The 18,968-nt window shown below is 37.1% G+C and overlaps 1 protein-coding gene across 5 annotated transcripts in view; it reads left to right on the top strand.

Annotated features, from left to right (window-relative positions):
• Nucleotides 1-18,968, top strand: part of DLGAP1 (DLG associated protein 1) — a 951,759-nt gene that overhangs the window by 303,794 nt on the left and 628,997 nt on the right. For 4 of the 5 annotated variants that reach the window (XM_007974540.3, XM_007974541.3, XM_007974543.3 and 1 more), the window contains exon 3: nt 2,065-2,171. The gene's annotated coding sequence lies outside the window, so the exon portion shown is untranslated. The remainder of the gene's footprint in view (nt 1-2,064; nt 2,172-18,968) is intronic. The other variant, XM_007974542.3, reaches the window with a different exon arrangement.

Genomic DNA, 18,968 nt, shown 5'->3' with positions numbered 1-18,968 from the left:
ATGAGGAAATCAGACAGAATCGGTAGGTTTCCTAACCTGCTTTATCAGGAGAATTAGCTGGGAGCATTTACAAAATGCAGATTCCTTCTCCATGAATATTCTAATTTAAATGATCTTGCATGAAATTCTATCATTTGTATTTTAATGCAAATTTCCAGTTGACTGATGATCAGCTACATTTGGGAAGCATTAGACTAGATGACATTTAAGACCTCTCCTAGTGATTAATATATTTGTTTACCTAACAATTATCTAACTTGTAAAACCAATTATAATAAAATGAATTTCTTCTTGTGTTTCTGGGTGTTTTTTTCATAAATTACATAATCTTTCCACTTCGTTTCCAAAGAAAATTAAGAGAACTATCTAGTAGACAATAAATTCTCAATAAATAGTTATGAAAGGATAAATGATCAGTTCTATATATTTTTAGAAATTAACAATTTTTCATTATCTCCTGAGTTACTTAGTCCTTATATATGTGGGGAAGAAATTCCACTCAGAGCTTGCCTGGTTTAATGGAATATTGAAAATACTTAGCAGGATAATAGTATATAAATCACGGCTCATAATAAGAATAACTAAAAGCTTTTGATGATGGAGTCTCATTTTTGTCTTCTATGGCGTGGATAAAGAGGTATATGTGAAAGTCAGGTGTTCCTCCTGTGCGTTATTATCATGCAAATACCTGAGGCTGTTATGTTTCTGTTGTTCTTGCCTTTTACCACAGCACTTTCATACCTGTCAGTTTTGCCAGTCTCAAAATATTGCTTTAACAAGTTCTGCAGAGAATTGTACTAGCCCTGAACTTTTTGAAAGTCCAGTGTTCTTTTTGGAAACAAGATGTGAGTTTCTAAAGAGACTGAACTTCCAGACAGAGCATCTGGGACGTAATTCTGCCTCTGCCTCTGTGCCTACTCGCTGCGTAAAATTGATCGAGCCATATCACCTCTTCTGACATCTACTTCCTCTTCTGTAAAATGAATTCACACTCATTTCTTTATAATTCTTATAAATAATTAGGAGGTGAAAAAATACAAATTATATTCTCGATTCTGAATATCACTACATTTCTGCTTGCTAGATTTATTATTTTTCTCATTCCCTTCTGACAGTATTTTAATATGCTACCTAGATCCAAAAGGATACATTGCTTACAAAAAAATAGAAACAGACCTTTACAGCTACTTACACTTTTCAACATCATATCACTTTCGCGTGTGACCCAAGTCCTTTTCTATGTCACTTTTCAGAAAGGAAACTCATAGCTCAGCCATATAGCATGTGATATGATCGGGAATAGTTACCTCGTTCATACGTGTGGGTCCAGTTATGTGTTCCATTTTGTCACTTTTCTAAGGAAGGATTTTTTAATTATTTTACTTTAAGTTCTGGGATACATGTACAGAATGTGCAGGTTTGTTACGTAGGTGTACATGTGCCATGGTGGTTTGCTGTACCCATCAACCTATCATCCGAGTTTTAAGTCCCACATGCATTAGGTATTTGTCCTAATTAAGGATAGTGGCTTGACTTAGGCACCAGCAAGTCCCTAGTAGCACACTTGGGAATATTACGCCATGATTGGCATCCTCCTGTGGTTTTTTTCCCAGAGTGAAAAGAACCACTCTGGAAAAAAATGATACATTTTAGCCCTTTTTAAAGTCACAGTGGCTTAGTTGTACTGTTGCTAAAACAAACAATGCTCAGGAAGTGAATACAGTCGCATATGTATACTATATCTTACAGAATCGGATCACTGATGTTTGCATTTTATTGCTTTTTAAAGAAAATAAATGATAGGAAATGTATATTGTAGAATATCAAGCGTATTTATTACAGCAACATTTTTTTTTCTGTGTGATTGATTTTATTTTTCTGAAAAGCATAAAAATACAGTGTGACATCATGCAGGAACACGGCCATGTAGATTTTCTATGAAACTCTCTTCTTAACAACATTGAATATAATGTCTGTCAGAGCAGTTCTTATGAGATCATTGTTAAGCATCTTTTTTGTTTCAGGCTAGTTATTACATCTAATTATTGCATTGTTATGTTTCAGAGCAGTTGAACATCAGATACCCAGAGTGACATCAGGTTAAAAAAAGCCTGCAATTTGGATCTTTTCCTACCTCGGAAGCAAGGAAAATGGACAATTGATAATCAAAGGTAAAATTGCCCCCTTTCCCCTTACGTGTATAGGAAGCACTTTCTTAAATAACAGCCTCCTCTTCAGCTATCCTATATGAAACATTTTGTAATAGCATGATATATTTGCACAAAATATTCCAGGCATACGCTTTCCAGACATATTAAGAGTCTGTTGAATTTAAAACCTGTGTTTTTTTAGCTTCCTAGCTACCTGTACAGAATCTGGGCCAGATGTATTTTATATGTTTAATCTCCATTGTTGTTAATCTGGAATGGCATATTGGGCAAATGCCATTTTTATAAATCTGTGGACCCAGATATTGTACATTAGATAGGTTAGGTATGAAATTATGGAAGTAAATGGCATAGTATTAGCTTTTCATAGCATATGGAACAGATTTGCATTTATCCACACAGACATGTTCAACATGATGTAAGTGTGCTAAGAAAAGCAATGAACGGCAGGGCGCGCTGGCTCATGCCTGTAATTCTAGCACTCTGGGAGGCCGAGGTGGGTGGATCACCTGAGGTCAGGAGTTTGAAACCAGCCTGGCCAATATGGTGAAACCCCCTCTCCACTAAAAATGCAAAAATTAGCCAGGTGTGGTGGCAGGTGCCTGTAATCCCAGCTACTTGGGAGACTGAGGCAGGAGAATCACTTGAACCTGGAAGGCGGAGGTTGCAGTAAGTCGAGATTGTGCCACTGCACTCCAGCCTGGGTGACAGAGGGAGACTCCATCTCAGAAAAAACAAGAAAAAGAAAAAGAAAAGAAAGGCAATGAAAACACTTGGGTCCTTGCTATCATCTCTACTCCTTTCTTTATGTCGTTTTAGAGGGAGAAAAAAAGAAGGGTCTTACCACATATAAATCAAATATACTACAGAAGTGGTGTCAGATCAGGAGATTAATATTGCTGAATAATAAGCTGTCTTTGTTTGGGTTACTTGCTTGAGACAGTGACTTGGATATGGCAATTTATTAGGGATTGATCCCAAAAGATCAAGAGTTAGAAGCAGGAAGAGTGAATCAGGGAAGAAGCGCAGGCCAAATTGCAGGCGGGTTAGCAAGTCCACCACTGCAGACAATGGGAACTTGGTTCCTCCCAAGAGGGGTGCAGATGCCCAAATTTCTGTTAGAAAGATGTACAGCAGGAGGTTTACTGACTGACTTTTTCCCCTTGGTTTTGTATCCCCCCGAGGGGCATGAATTCCCTCACAATGCTGGGCTGTGCCAGCCATGCATGGGTAGAAAGCAGAAAGACACTCAGTTGTCACTTGAGGTGTACCTTGAAAGGCAGTGGTCTAGGGGCCGGTTTCATGGCAGACAATTTTTCCATGGGCAGGGTGGGGAGGTGGGGAGATGGTTTTGGGATAAAACTGTTCCACCTTAGATCATCAGGAATTAGATTCTCGTAAGGAGCACATACCTAGATTCCTCGCATGGACAGTTCACATAGGGATCATGCTCCTATGAGAATCTAATGCCATCGCTGATCTCACAAGAGGTAGAGCTCAGGCCGCAATGCACGCTGTTCCACTGCTCACTTTCCTGCTGTGCGGCCCAATTCCTAACAGGCCATGAACCAGTATTGGTCTATGACCTGGGGGTTAGAGATCCCTCCCTACAAAGGCAAGGAGACCCCTGCAGCTGTGGCTGACATCCAAAGTGAACCCCGGGACATAATGTAGGGAGCCAGCCGTGTCTGTTGCACCTCCTTTTACTTTATTCTATATCAGCATTTTTCTCCTAAATGAAATATCTCCAAGAAAAAAAAGTTTTATGTTTTAAAGACATTAAGTAATTATACCTAAATATCATGGAATCCAAGTGAGTTCTGTTTCGAAACTAACTTCTTCATTAATAAATTGCCCGTCTTCAGTAAATGGTATAGTGTCAGCTAAGTGAAAAATGCATCTGAGTCCCCGTGTATATTTGAGACATTATATAAGATTCAAATTATGACCAACATTTGGAATAGTCAGAATTAATATAACAACATTTAATCATAGCTGTATTTGTTACACACTTTATATTGGTTCATTTACAAGAAGGTTGTCTGTGTATACACAAAAATTTAATTATTGTCTTTCCTAATTGGAAACAACCCTGTTTGTGTGAAATGCATGACTGAAATTTTATATATATATCTGGGCATAATGTTAGATGAATGGTCAGCTGGCAAAACCGATTTAGCACATTAAGGTGAATCAGAGCTTCTTTGTTTTGTTTTGACATGAGGACATTAAACAGATTGAAAATAAAGTTGGATAAAGCCTGTGGTTGTGTTGTGACCTAGAAGATCATATGCTCAGAGGAAGAATGTAATTGATAAACTCTCTAAGGAGCAGCTATTAAAAATAAAACAAACAGACAGCAACAAACATTTAAAGTGATGTGCATTTGCATGCAGATTTCCTCGTGAAGGAAATGAAAGTGGAGGGGACAGGAGAAAGGGCAGCAGAGAATGGTAGTGCAGAGAAACCAGGAAAGTCGTGGTAGATGCTAGTCAGACATACCAAAAAGAACAGACAGAATCAAACTAGGGATGAAGAGGATCCATGACATGCAAACTGAGTGAAGGTCCCCAGTTCATTTGAGGCTGGACATCCTCCTGAATCACGAAAGAAAAATTACTGTGTCTTCTCACCTGAACCATGTATTGCCCCTCATTAGTTTACCTCTCCCGTGTCTCCTTTGCCTCCAGAGTCTTCCAGAATCACAGCTCTGATCATGTCTGCTTTTTGCTCAGAAAATGTTCTCTGATTTACCAATCTATCATTATCTAAGTTTCTTAAGCAGACATTTAAAACCTGCCACTCTAAGTTGTTAAACTTATTTTTTTTATTCTTTGACCTCACTTACCAGTGGCCCAGCCCATTGTGTAGAAATGTAAGTGCTGTGATTTTTTTCAAGCCTTCCAAGTGATGTTAAGGCTTTGTGATTTTCAAACACAGATTGGTCTAGAGCAAGCTTATCTAGCCCGCTTTATTGTGTTGTTGTTGTTGTTGTTTTGGTTTAGGCTTTTAGCAGCCTGAAGCCATGGCTTTTAGTTTCTGTCTCTAGTGATAAATGGAAAAGAGAGATAAGCATGGGACTTTACATGCCCAACCAGAAACAGAAACTAAGAACACATAACTGTATTCTCTCCCTTGGACACCTCTGTTCTGGAGTGAGGCCCAAGAATGTACATTTCTAACATGTTCCCACATGATGCTGGTCTGCTGTTCCATGAGACCTTAACTTGGAGAACCACTCTGTAAACTAAATGATCCAGGCTAGCACTACAATTTCTGCATTACAGTTTGAGTCAAAGACTGATCACAATGAAAGGTCTTCCTTACCAACATCACCATTGTGGGTAGGTGTGTTAGTTTAATAATAAGCTCTGAGTCTTCTGGTCAGATACCATCTTAATATCATAAAATTCCCAACAGTAAGATTTCTGATGCATTTTTATATCCTTTACTGTGTCATAGACTTTGTAGACCCATAAATATCTATTGGATGGATAAAGGATAGATGGATGGATGGATGGATGGAAGAATGGATGAACGGGTTTAGCAACCAAGAACTGGTTTCAGCATGAAACTTAACTCCTTACAAAGAAACTACTCTGACTTGTGCCATAGAGAAAGATGGTTTTCCTTCACAGAGAAACCTTATTATATAAGCCCATACTCAATATATAAGACATTTTATTAGATGAAATCACACTACGTAGTTAAAGTCCAAGCATCTGGGTATCAATAGTATTGTGCTCTTTAATAAAGAGTCTCTCACGAAAGACCTTTTGCTCTTTGATTGAGTACAACGGGGGAAATGTCATTTATATCAAGCTAAATTGTACATTTTACTTTGTAAAAGAGCCACTGGTTGTGTGAAACCAGCAAATCACATCTATTTAATAAATTCTTTTGCAAATGTCTTTTCCTTGAGTTTAAATTTTGCAGCTGCAGCATAATTTGAATGTTTATTCACATTTAGGACAATTATACTTTCTGTTTTTTTTGCTTTCTTGCATTCAAATGTGTTCATGTGTCAATGTTGCACATTTTCTCTCTACATCTTTTATCTGCATGCATCATCCCATGATTGGCTTTGTAAATTTTTCCTACTTTTCTTGCTAAAATAACTGTTCCTTCTGTCTGTTTTCTGCCTACTCTTTGATTTATTCCAGAAATTAGGCTCAATGCCTACTTTTAGAGCTCAGTGTGAAATTTATTTTGTATGTTTTTAAACCACGTTTCCACTTATTTTTTGTTATGTATTCTGTAGTGGAGTCAACCTCAGAACGCACTCTTGAAAAAGCCTGTAATCACATATTAGCATAAATAACAACAACAGAGGATAATATGAAAGCTTGAACATTTTTTTTAATGTATTTCATAATTCACTTTTGTAAGAGAAAATTAAAATTTTCATTTTATGTTGTGGTTTGCCTAATAGTAAAGCTTAAATATTAATTAAAACGTAAATGTCCTAGCCCCAACTTTGTTATTACCTTGATGTATGTTCTTGGCTAGTCCTTAGGCTTCAGTTACCTCCATTTTAAAAAGAAGGGTTTAGGATAAGTAACCCCTGGAATTCATTCTAGTGCCTTACCTTGCAATGTCAAGGTACAGATCATATGAAATCCTACCTAAAACCCAACACGAAAGTATAAGTGAGTCAATCAGTCAACTAAGGGCGCATATTTGAAAGCAGAGTTGAAAAGGCAGGATTTGGGATTCAGAAAGACTTGAGTTCAAAACTCAGCTCTTTCATTTATTAACTATGTGAACATGGCGAATGGACTGAGCCACTCTATGTACTTTAGTATCTTCATCTGTAAAACGGGGGCAATGTTACTATCTGAAAGGTCACTTTAAAGACCAGAGATAGTGTATAAAATAAATCCAGCATCTGGTGGGTTTAAAGACCTATATAGGCTAGAAGTTGACCAGAATCCCACCACGGTTTTGGAGGTTAATGGAGATTACTGTATACTCTTCTTTTCCAACATAATTCTACAAGAGTAAGAAACTTTTGTTTAGGACTTTAAAAGATGAACACACTTTAGAAAATGTATCCATAATTTAGTCATCTGAGACTGAAAGGCTAGTGGAAAAATTCAGCATCTTTTTTTATCTACACGGGATAGCTCTGGTTCTATGCGTTGCTGATGGTTACATGTGTCAAGCCGGGCCTTTTTCATCAAGAGAGATTTCTCAGTAGAAGCATGAAGTTTGCAACTTACATTTTGTTTTCTGCCTTGTAATCTAGCCATGGCTCGGGGAGAAACTAAAATAAAGATTCTTCAAGGCAGAAGTTTAACCTGAGTAAACATTCATATGGTCTCAATGTTTAACTGATTTCAGAATGACTAAAATTATTCATTTTTTTCTTCTCATTCTCCAAAAAATTATTTTCATAGCCAATTTGCCAGATGCAGCTTTATGCCCAGAGGCAAAAGAAATCAAAGTTTTGGTCAATAGAAGATTCATTTACTAAGAGATTCATGCAGATATTGAATACTTTTCTGTTTTTATTTTATGTGTTTTTGAGTGTCAGTTGTCATTTTGATATTGGTTAACCCCAGTACTTGTCAGCAGAAATTCAAAGCTGCCTACTTAACAGGAGTAGATCAATAAAGTTTTGCTGGAATATTTCATCAATCTTAGCACAGGATTTAATCCTGTTGGCAATTTTTCTATTTTAATATTCTATAAATCCTCTTAATGTGTTCTGAGATAAATCTTACTATTTCACTATTCTATACTTTTTATATCAGAAATAATTTAGAAACTAAAAGCTGCTATTGCTATTTGATACCTTGATTTTTTCAGACATCTGTAAGATACAAACTCTAATTGTAGAATACTGTGTTTATTTGTCATGTCTCAGAGTCCTATTACTATCAGGATGATAATCATACTGATGAGGCTGTCTCAAACCTTAGGAGACATAGATAGATATAGATATGTAAATATATAGACATATTGTGTGGGTGGTGACATTGTTAATTGGGCAACCAAGACCTTCACAACAGAAAAGTTATAGGCAATTATTACTGATATTGGCATTTTTAATAAAATGACCTATTAAGTACTCTGAAAGAAACATAAATGTTATTTTTAGATGATGAAATAATTTATTTGTAAAGTAAGAGTATAATAGAGTTTATTACAAATCACATATTTGAGTATTTGTTTATACTGTAAGAATGTTCAGGGACAACATGTGACTATGCAGTACAAAGGTACAACTTGACAAGAATTATAAGAAAGGAAGAAAAGGCATATTGGCTGGATTTATTTTCTTTTTGCTATATTCTTATCATGTGCTAGAAATTTTCACCTGAAATTTTTACCTGTCTTATTTATTTAAAGACTAAGTTTAGAGAAACAATGATACCATGTTAAAAAAATAGACATTAGCACAATTGCATAGTAGGGGAGGTGGAGCGAGATGGCTGAACAGACACCTCCACTGTCATCCTCTCTGCAGGATCACCACATTATGCAACTATCTGCCCAAAAAATCACCTTTATAAGAACTAAAAATCAGGTGAGTGATCACAGTACCTGGTGTTAACTTCATATCACTAAAAGAGGCACTGAAAAACAGTGTTGAATTGCCTACAGCACCCCTTGCCTGTCTCCCAGCAGGGGCCTTGTGGCTCAGAGAGGAAATCTGTGTGCCTGGGGGAGGGAGAGCACAGTGATTGTGGGACTTTGCATAGGAACTCAGGGCTGCCCTATCACAGCCGAAAGCAACGTGGGACAGAACTTAGCCAGCACTCAGGAAGGCAGCACTTAGACTAGTCCTAGCCAGAGGGGAATTGTCTGTCCCAGCAGTCAGAACCCTAATTCTGGCAAGCCTCACCACTGTGGGCTAAAGCGCTCTGGGGTTCTAAATAAACTTAAATGCTAGTCTAGGCCACAAGGACTGCAATTCCTGGGCAAGTCCTGGTGCTATGCTGGACTCAGAGCTAGTGGGCTTGTGGTGCTCACGATCTAGTCGGACACCCACTGACACAGCTAAGAAAGTATGTATGCCACCCCTCCCCCAGCACCAGGCAACACGACTCAGAGAGAGACTTCTTTCCTCTGCTTGAGGAGAGGAGAGGGAAGAGTGAAGAGGACTTCGTCTTGCATCTTAGATACCAGCACAGCCACAGTAGGCTGGGACACCAGATAGAGTCCTGAGGATCCAGCTACTGCATGACATTTCTAGACAGAACTTGGGCCAGAAAGGAGCCCACTGCCTTAAAGGGAAGGACCCAGTCCTGGCAGGATTCATCACTTGATGAGTAAAGAGCCTTTGGGTCCTGAATATTCAACTGTGGCAGCCAGGCAGCACTTGTCATGGGCCTTGGTTGTGACTCAGAGCCATGCTAGATACACATGTGACCCAGTACATCCTCAGTTTTGGTGACTAGGGGTAGAGACTATTTCTGCTTGAGAAAATGAGGGGAAAGTAAAGTGGACTTTGTCTTGCACCATAGGCACCAGCTCACCCACAGTGGAGGAGAACACCGAGCAGGCTTGGGGTCCCCAATACTAGGCCTTGTCTCTTGACTGGCATTTCTGGACCTTCCCTGGGCCAGAGGGGAGTCTGCTGCCCTGAAGAGTGAGTCTCAGGCCTGGTAGCACTCACCACAAGCTAACTCAAGAGCCCCTGGACCTTAAGTGACCATCAGCAGTACCCTGGCAGTAGTCATCATGGGCCTTGGGCAGTGGGTGGCCATGGAGAGAGGTTCTTCTGCTTGTGAAAAAGGGAGGGAACAGTGGGAAGGACTTTGACTTGTGAGTGCCAGCTCAGCTGCAGTACAATAGGGCATCAGGTTGATTTCTAAAGAATCTGATTCCAGGCCCTGGCTCCTGGATCGTGTCCCTAGACCTCCCCAGGACAAAGGGGAACTTGCCATCCTGAAAGGTAGGATACAAGCCTAGCTGGCTTTGCTACCTGCTGATTGTAGAGCCCTAGGGCCTTGAGCAAATATTTAAAGTAGTAGCCAGGCAGTGGTTAGTATGGGCGTTGGGCGAGACCCAATACCATGCTGGCTTCAGGTCTGACCCAGCACAGTCCCAGTGGTGGTGACCACAGGTGAGCTTGTGTCACCTCTCTCCCAGCTCCAGGCAGCTCAGCACAGAGAAAGTAAGAGAAGAGAACAAGAGTCTTTGCCTGGCAGTCTAGAAAATTTTTCCTGATCTTTTCCGAGACCACCAAGGTAGTACCTCTACTGCCTTGCAAGAGCAGAATCACCTCACAGCATTGTGGAGCTTGGGGTGCTCCCTATATACAGATATGCCTGTAGCAACAAAAAAACTTAGATCATAACACTCAAATACTTCTGAATACCAGTACCTGGAGAGCCTTCCAAAGAAGGACAGGTACAAACAAGCCTTTTAATCCTGTTGGCTATTTTTCTATTTTAATATTCTATAAATCCTCTCAAGTTCATGTGTTCTGAGATAAATCTTACTATTTCGCTGTTCTATACTTTTTATGTCAGAAATAATTTAGAAGCTAAAAAGTTCTATTGCTATTTGATAACTTGATTTTTTCAGACATCTATGAGATACTAAAATCTATTTGTAGAATACCGTGCTTATTTTTCATGTCTCAGAGACCTATCGCTATCAAGGTGAGAATCTTACTGATGAGGCTGTCTCAAGCCTTATAAGATATAGATAGATATAGATATGTATATATATTGTGTTGGGTGGTAATGTTGTTAACTGGACTACCCAGACCTTGACAATAGAAGAGTTATTTCTTCATGGACAATTATTACTAATATTGGCATTTTTAATAAAATGACATATTAAGTACTCTCTGAAAGAAACATAAATGTTAGTTTTGAATGATAGAGCTTATTACAACGTACAATTTTTGAGTATTTGTTTAAATGGTAAGAATGTCCAAGGACATTTGACTATGCAATAAAAAGATGCAACTTGACAAGGATTATTTTTAAAAAGGACTGTGAGGACTACAATAAGTACTTAATTCTTCAATGCTCAGACACCAGTGAACAATCACAAACATCAAAACCATCCAGGAATACATTACAGCACTGAACGAACTAAATAAGTCACCAGGGACCAATCCTAGAGATACAGAGACATGTGACCTTTCAAACAGAGAATTCAAAATAGCTGTTTTGAGGAAACTCAACAAATTTCGAGATAAAACAGAGAAGGAATTTAGAATACCATCAGATATGTTTAACAAAGAGACTGAAATCATTAAAGAGAATCAAACAAATTCTGGAGTTGAAAAGTACAATTGATATACTGAAGAATGCATCAGAGTCTCTTACCAGCAGAATTGATCAAGCAGAAGAAAGAATTAGGAAGATTGAGGACAGGCTATTTGAAAATAGTAAGAAAGGACAAAAGAAGAATGAATATAGGTGATGCTTAAACACCCAAAAGTGTGGTGATACCAGTACTCAAAATGTGGTTTCATGGGGATCTCCAATATTTTTCAGGGAGTCCAGAAGGTCAAAACTATTTTCATAATATTAAGACTTTAAGATTTAATTTGCCAAAACTTCATACGTAATGAGCATATAGTGGAGTTTCCAGAGGCTATATGACATGGAATGGTGTCATGTAAAAGTGGAATGCATGCTTGTGTATTCCTCTGTTTTCCAGGGTTTTCTAAAGTAGTAGGTTTGGGCTTTAAACATGTGCATTTTCAAAAGTTATCTCAGATCATTTTCAGAACTTCTACGTGTCCTTATTAGCCATCTTTGGTGTGTCTGCTTAGTCTCTGTAACCTTATTTTCACCTAATAAATTATTCATTTGAAATCTTGGGAAAAACTGAATAAAAAAGAATGAAGTGTGCTCACAAGATCTAGAAAATAGTCTCAAAAAAGAAAATCTAAGAGTTACAGAGTTATCAGCCTTAAAGAGAACACAGATATAGAAATCAAGGTAGAGAGTTTATTCAAAGGGATAATAACAGAGAACTTCCCAAACATAGAGAAAGGTATAAATATTCAAGTACAAGAAGCATATAGAACACCAAGAGATTTAACCCAAAGAAGACTACCTCAAGACCTTTAGTAACCAGACCTCCAAAGGTCAACCATAACGAAAGGATCCTAAAAGCCTCAAGAGCAAAAAGCAAATGACATGCAATGGATCGATATATCCGGCAGCAGACTTCTCAGTGAAAACCTTATAGGCCAGGAGAGAGCGGCATGACATATTTAAAGTACTGAAGGAAAAATGCTTTTATTCTAGAATAATATATCCAGCAAAAATATCCTTCAAATATGAAGGAGAAATACTTTTCCATAACAACAGAAGATAAAGGATTGTATCACCAGACGTGTCTTACAAGAAATGCTAAAGGGAGTTCTTTAATCCAGAAGAAAAGGACTTTAATGAGCCACAATAAATCACCTAAAGGTGCAAAACTTACCGGTAAAAGTAAGTACACAGAGAAACAGAATATTACAACATTGGAATTGTGGTGTGTAAACTATTCCTATCTTGACTAGAAAGACTAAGAGATGAATCAATCAAAAAATAACCACGACAACAACTTTTCAAGATATAGACAGTACAATAACATATAAATAGACAGAAGAAAGTTTAAAAGTGGGGGGACAAAGTAAAAGTGTAGAGTTTTTATTCATTTTCTCTTTGCTTATTTGTTAGTTTGATTCTTTGTTTATGCAATCAGGGTAAAGTTGTCATCAGTTTAAAATAACGGGTTACAAGATATTTGCAAGCCTTATGGTAACCTCAAAACAAAAAGCATACAACAAATACATAAAATAAAAAGGAAGAATTTAAAACATAACACCAGAGAAATTCACCTTCACTGAAAGGAAGACAGGAAAAAGGAAAGAAGTAAGAAATGATCACAAAACACCCAGAACACAGGTAACAAAATGGCAAGAGTAAATCCTTACTTATCAATAATATCGTTGAAAGTAAGTGGATTTAACTTGCCAGTCAAAAGACAGAGTGACTGAGTGGATAAAAGACAAGACCCATTATCTGTTGCCTACTAGGAAAATATTTCACCTATAAAGACACACATAAACTAAAACTAAAGGGATGGAAAAAGATATTCAATGCAAACGGAATCTAAAAAAATGCAGGAGTAGCTATACTTATATCCAAATAGCTTTCAAGATAAAAGCTATAAAAAAAGGAAGGTTATTATTTAATCATAAAGGGTTCAATTCAGCAAGAGGATATAATGACTAAAAATAGAAAAAATTAGCCGGGCGCAGTGGCGGGCGCCTGTAGTCCCAGCTACTCGGGAGGCTGAGGCAGGAGAATGGCGTGAACCCGGGGGGCGGAGCTTGCAGTGAGCCGCGATTGCGCCACTGCACTCCAGCCTGGGCGACAGAGCGAGACTCCGTCTCAAAAAAAAAAAAAAAAAAAAAAAAAAAATACACATATGCCCAACACTGGAGCACCCATATATAAAAAGTAAATATTATTGAAGAGAGAGATGGAATCCAATAAAATAATAACTGGAGACTTCAGCTCCCCACTTTCAGCACTGGACAGATCATTCAGACAGAAAATCTACAAGGAAACATTGGACTTATGCTGTTATGTAGACCAATTGAAACTAATAGATATTTATAGAACATTCCATCCAGTGGCAGAATAAATATTCTCCTCCTCAGCACGTGGATCGTTATCAAGGATAGACCATTTGTTAAGCCACAAAGCAAGTCTTAAAACATCAAAAAAATTGAAATGATATCAAGTATCCTCTCACCACAGTTGCATAAAACTAGAAATCAATAACAAGAGGAACTTTGGAAACTATGCAAAGACATGTAAATTCAAAAATATGCCCCTGAATGACCAGTGGATCATGAAGAAATTGAGAAGAAAATTTAAATCTGTCATGAAACAAATGATAATGGAAACACAATATATGAAAGCCTATGTGATGCAGCGAAAGCAGCACTAAAAGGAAAGTTTATAGCTATAAATACCTACATGAAAAAGTAGAAAAACTACAAATAACCTGAAATAAATGAAATTGAAACAGAACAATACAAAATATCAATGAAAGGAAAAGTTGCTTTTATAAAAAAAAAAATCAATAAACATTTAGCTAGACTAAGAATAAAAGAGAGAAGACCCAAATAAATAAAATCAGAGATGGAAAAAGACGTTACAACCAATACAGCAGAAATTTAAAGGATCATTGGAGACTACTATGAGCAACTACGTGTCAATTAATGCGAAAACCTAGAAGACACAGATACATTTCCAGACATATACAACCCACTAATATTGAACCATGAAGAATTTCAAAACCTGAACCAGACCAATAACAACTAATGAGATCAAAGCCGTAATAAAAATTCTCCCAGAAAAGAAAAGCCCAAGACCCAATGGTTTCACTGATGAATTTTAACAAACATGCAAAGAAGAACTAATACCAATCTCACTCAAACTCTTCTGAAAAATAGAGGAGGAACAAATATGTCTAAATTCACTCTACAAGGCCAGTATTACTCTGATACCAAAACCACACAAAGACACATCAAAGTAAAGGAAACTACTGGTCAATATCCCTGATAAATACTAATACAGAAATCCTCACTGAAATACTAGCAGTCTGAACTCAACAACACATTACAAAGATCGTTTATCATGACCGAGTGAGATTTATTCCAGGGATGCTTCAACATATGCAAATGAATCAGTCAACATATCAACAGAAATATTTGCCCAAAGAATGTGTTAATATCAAGAGAATTAAGGACAAAAACCTTACGATCATTTCAACTGATACTGAAAAAGGTTTTGATAGAATCTAATATTACTTTTTGATAAAAACCTTCAAAAAAGTGGGTATAGAATCTCACACCCGTTAGAATGGCAAATATTAAAAAGTCAGGAAACAACAGGTGCTGTAGAGGATGTGGAGAAATAGGAACACTTTTAAACTGTTGGTGGGAGTATAAACTAGTTCAACCATTGTGGAAGACAGTGTGGCGATTCCTCAAGGATCTAGAACTAGAAATACCATTTGACCCAGCCATCCCATTACTGGGTATATACCCAAAGGATTATAAATCATGCTGCTATAAAGACACATGCACACGTATGTTTATTGTGGCACTATTCACAATAGCAAAGACTTGGAACCAACCCAAATGTCCATCAATGATAGACTGGATTAAAAAATATGGCACATATACACCATGGAATACTATGCAGCCATAAAAAATGATGTGTTCATGTCCTTTGTAGGGACATGTATGAAGCTGAAACCATCATTCTCAGCAAACTATCACAAGGACAAAAAAAAAAAAAAAAAAAAAAAAAAAAAAAAAAAAAAACCACTGCATGTTATCACTCATAGGTGGGAATTCAACAGTGAGAACACTTGGACACAGGAAGGGGAACATCACACACCAGGGCCTGTCATGGGGTAGGGGGAGGGGGGAGGGATAGCATTAGGAGATATACCTAATGTAAATGATGAGTTAATGGGTGCAGCACACCAACATGGCACATGTATACATATGTAACAAACCTGCACGTTGTGCACATGTACCCTAGAACTTAAAGTTTAATAAAAAAAAAAAAAGTGGATATAGAAAGAACATAACTAAACACAATAAATGGTATGTATGACAGACCCACACCTAGTATTATACTGAATGAGAAAAAATGAGAAGCCTTTCCTTTAAGATCTGAAACAAGAATAGGATGCCCACTTTTCACCACCATTATTCAACATATTGCTGGAAGTCCTAGCTAAAGCAATCAGACAAGAGAAGGAAATAAAGGACATCCAAATTGGAAAGGAAGAAGTCGAATTATCTTTGTTTGCAGATTATATGATCTTATATGTGGGAAAGCCTAAAGATTCCACCAAAAAGCTATTAAAACTGATAAATTTAGTAAAGTTGCAGGGTACAAAATCAACATTCAAAAATCAGTAGCATTTCTATATGCCAACAGCAAACAATCTAAAAAGGAAATCAGAAAAGTAATCCCTGTTACAAGTAACAATAAACACCTAGGAAATAACCAATGAATTTTTAGATCTCTATGATGAAAACCATAAAACATTGATGAAAGAATTTAAGAGAATACAAAACAATGGAAGGGTATTCCATGTTCATAGGATGGAAGAATCAATATTATTAAAATGTCCATGCTACCCAAAGCAATCTACAAACTCAATGCAATCCTTATCAAAATGCCAAAGATATTCTTCACAGAAATAGAAGCAATCCTAAAATTTATATGAAATCACAAAAGACCCAGAATACCAAAGCTATCTTGAACAAAAAGAACAAAACTAGAGAAATCACATTACCTGACTTCAAATTTTACAACAAAGCTACAGTAACCAAAACAGCATTGTACTGGCATAAAAGCAGACACATAGACCAATGGAACAGGATGGAGAGCCCAGAAACAAATCCACTTATCAACAGTGAATTCATTTTCAACAAAAGTACCAATAACATATATTGGAGATAGAACAATCTCTTCAATAAATGGTGCTGGAAAAACTGGATATCCGTATGCAGAAGAATAAAACGAGACCCCCTATCTCTTGGCATATATAAAAATCAAATCAAAATTGAATAAAAACTGAAATATAAGACCTCAAACTATAAAGCTACTGGGAAAAGCTTGGGGAAACTCTCTAGAACATTGGGCTGAGCAAATACTTCTTGCGTAATATGCCACAAATACAGGTAACCAAAGCAAAAATGAAAAAATAGGACATATCAAGTTAAAAAGCTTCTGTGCAGCAAAGGAAACAATCAACAAAGTGAAGAGACAGCCACAGAATGGGAGAAAATGTTTGCAACTATCCACTGGACAAGGAATTAATAATAAGAATATATAAGAAGCTCAAGCAAATCTATAGGAAAAGATCTAATAATTAAATTTAAAAATATGCAAAATATCTGAATACACATTTCTTAAAACAAAGCATACAAATGCCAGATAGGTATATGAAAAGGTGCTCACCATCATTGATCATTAGAGAAATGCAAATCAAAGCTATAATGAGATATAATCTTACCCGAGTTAAAACTGCTTTTATCCAAAAGACGGATAGTAACAAATGCTGGTGAGGATGTGGGGAAAAGGGAAACCACTGCTGGAGGGAATATACATTCATACAACCACTACAGAGAACAGTTTGGAGGTTCTTCAAAAAACTAAAAATAGAGCTCTCATACAATCCAACAATCTCGCTGCTAGGTATATATCCAAAAGAAAATAAATCAGTACATTGAAGAGATATCTGCACTCTCATGATTGTTGCGGCACTACTCACAATAACCAAGATTTGGAATCTACCTAATTGTCCATCAACAGACAAATGGGTAAAGAAAATGTGGTGTGTACACATAGTGGAATACTATTCAGCCACAAAAAAAAAAGAATCAGATTCTTTCGTTTACAACAACAAGGATAGAACTGGAGGTCATTATGTTAAGTGAAATAAGCCAAGCACAGAAAGACAAACTTCACATATTCTCACTTATTTGTGGGAGCTAAAGATTAAGACAACTGAACTAATGGAGACAGAGAGTAGAACAATGGTTACCAGTGGCTGGGAAGTGTAGTGGGTACTGGAGAATGAGGGATAGTTAATGGGTGCAAAAATATAGTTACATAAAATGAGTAACACTATCAAGCTAGACTTAGAAGAAAATAATTCAAGCCAAAAGTTAGAAGATTTAAGCAGTTACTAAATGTTTAAATAGCAAAGGCAAAGCAAGAATTACACAGTCTGAATTACTGCCTTAAATTAATTCCCATTCATAACTCAGAACTGACTTATTGACCATGTTTAGGGCCTGTGTATTGAATAGGAGGGCATCTACTGGTCCTTCATGGTCACATCAAACCATTTATTTTCAAAACAACACAAAAACACCCCCTTTCATCTGCTCCTGCCTCTTCTGCTGTTTGCTGTCTCAGTCTATGACGCATCTACCCACCCACCCAATTGCATAAGTTAGAAACCTGGGAGACATCTATGAAATCTCCTTCACCCCTTACCTTTGATAAATTTCAATAAATTTCTTGAATGAAGTACCACATTAACCATAATATTTTAATGCCCAATTTGTCATATGGTTATAGTCAGAGAGGGTTTAGAGATCAAACACTGTATACTCTTCTGATAGTTTCTACTGTGTTTTAATTTCTGGCCTCACTCTTCAAATTCCTATGTAAGATTTTGTGGGGCTTTTCGCATTTTCTTGGTGGTGGTTTTGGTGTTGAGCCTGAATACATTCTTGGAAGATCCTCTGCAGAACAGCTGAGATGCTTTGCCTCTCTAGGAAGGCATTGTGTGTGTTGACAAATACAGCGTGTTGGTGCACATGCTGTCAGCGGTATTGCCCTCTTTAATTATGTCCCCCGGGAAAATAAAAATCATTTCCTGGCAAGGCAGCTTTCCTCATAAAAGGCTTCCTGGGTCTTCAGTAATAAGAAATTCAAATGTTTCAAGCTAATATTTATTGTGGGGTTTAACTGGGCATTTTAATCTCCTTTGGGAATCAACAAGCTCTAAATGTTACACATGAGAAAATACTTCATGAGGGACACAAGGAGGGTTTCTCACATTTTGATCCATTTTTATTTAAGAAAAATTACTGGTAAATAACATATGCATTGGTATTAAAAGCTTGAATGAATTATCTCGGCCTTGACTTTGAAATTACTGCTTTGTTCCTGACATTTTTATTATCATTATTTTTCACTCAAATTTATTTGTAGGTATGGAAAATTCTGCCTAGTTCGAATAGAGGGGAAGGTGCAGGTAAACTGGAGACCTACAGTC

This window comes from Chlorocebus sabaeus, chromosome 18 (genome assembly GCF_047675955.1).
Source record: "Chlorocebus sabaeus isolate Y175 chromosome 18, mChlSab1.0.hap1, whole genome shotgun sequence".
NCBI classification, from domain to species: domain Eukaryota; kingdom Metazoa; phylum Chordata; class Mammalia; order Primates; family Cercopithecidae; genus Chlorocebus; species Chlorocebus sabaeus.
Note: the sequence above shows the minus strand (reverse complement) of the source record. Positions and strands in the feature narration are given on the sequence as shown.